The sequence below is a fragment of the Silene latifolia genome, chromosome X, assembly GCF_048544455.1.
Source record: "Silene latifolia isolate original U9 population chromosome X, ASM4854445v1, whole genome shotgun sequence".
NCBI lineage: Eukaryota > Viridiplantae > Streptophyta > Magnoliopsida > Caryophyllales > Caryophyllaceae > Silene > Silene latifolia.
In genome coordinates, this window is record NC_133537.1 from 213,252,619 (window position 1) to 213,253,866 (window position 1,248).

At 41.7% G+C, this 1,248-nt stretch overlaps 1 non-coding gene across 1 annotated transcript; it reads right to left on the bottom strand.

The window, feature by feature from the left end:
- Nucleotides 1-770: 770 nt before the first annotated feature.
- LOC141623981 (small nucleolar RNA R71) lies at nucleotides 771-877 on the bottom strand. The gene has a single exon (XR_012533795.1). It is a non-coding gene; the product is annotated as a small nucleolar RNA R71 (small nucleolar RNA).
- Between the last annotated feature and the right edge of the window lie 371 nt (nucleotides 878-1,248).

Consider the following 1,248-nt stretch of genomic DNA (forward strand, 5'->3'; position numbering starts at 1 on the left):
GATTCGACCGTGACCCAACGACCACATCTTAATTTGTGAACACGAAACGGACTCGCATCAAAAATGGCGCCGTTGCCGGGGACGGTGTTTGTTTGATTTAGATTTCTTTTTATTGTTATTAGTTGTGTCTTTCTTCGACTTGGGGAAGTAAAACTCCTCAAGGTTTGTTCTAATTGTTTTCGAGTTGTTTGATATTTTGCATGTCTAGAAGGTTACAATGTGATTTGTTACCTTTTGACCGTGAAATCGAAAGAACCTTGACGAACAATAAGAGACTTGTTAGGAGGAATTTAAGAGGTATTAGTGAAGTTGTTCAACCCACTAGTGAGTTTGTCAATCCTTTCGCAATTGAAGGAGAAGAGAACCCATTACACAATACCCCACAAAATCCACCTACAATGCCTAAATTCTCGTCACACTCCGTACCCACCGAGGAGAATCTACCAAATGGTACTCCTACACCGCAACATCTAACCGGAAATTTTATTGCCAAGTCCGCCTTCATCCAATTAGTTGAGAGGAGCCAATTTGGGGGGATCCCTAGTGAAGACCCTCATTCTCATATGGAAACCTTTCGCGACTATTGTGATGCAATCTCTCAAACGGGCGTGACTCAAGACCAAATTAGATGGGTCTTATTTCCTTTTTCCTTAATAGGCACCGCAAAGCAATGGTTGAAGGGCCTTGATAAGGCCACCCTCGGAATAGATTCTTGGAAGAAGTTGGCTCTAGCTTTCTACAAAAAATTCTACCCACCGGAAAAGACTAACATGCTAAGAGCTCAAATTACGGGTTTTAAGCAAAGGGATGAAGAATCTTTGTATGAAGCTTGGGAGCGGTTTAAGGGAATTTGTCGCTCATGTCCTCACCATGGACTTAGCGAATGGTTTTTGGTACAACAATTTTGGAATGGTTTATATGAAGATTCTAGGAACATACTCAATATGGGATCAAGTGGAATGTTCACCGAAGTTGATGACAATCAAACATGGAACAAGATTGAGGAAATGGCGGTCCATAACTCACAATATAGTAGACCTCGCAAGGCTACTAGAGGAGGAAAGCATGAAGTGGACTCCGTTACTCAATTGAGTGCTCAACTTAGTGCTCACATTGACACAATCAACTTGAAGTTTGAACAAGCTATGGCTAGACTTGAGGAAAACTCAAAATCATCAAAGCACCATGTTAATGCCATGACGGCATCCTCATCAATCCCAAGTGGGATATGTGAGAATTGTGGAACTT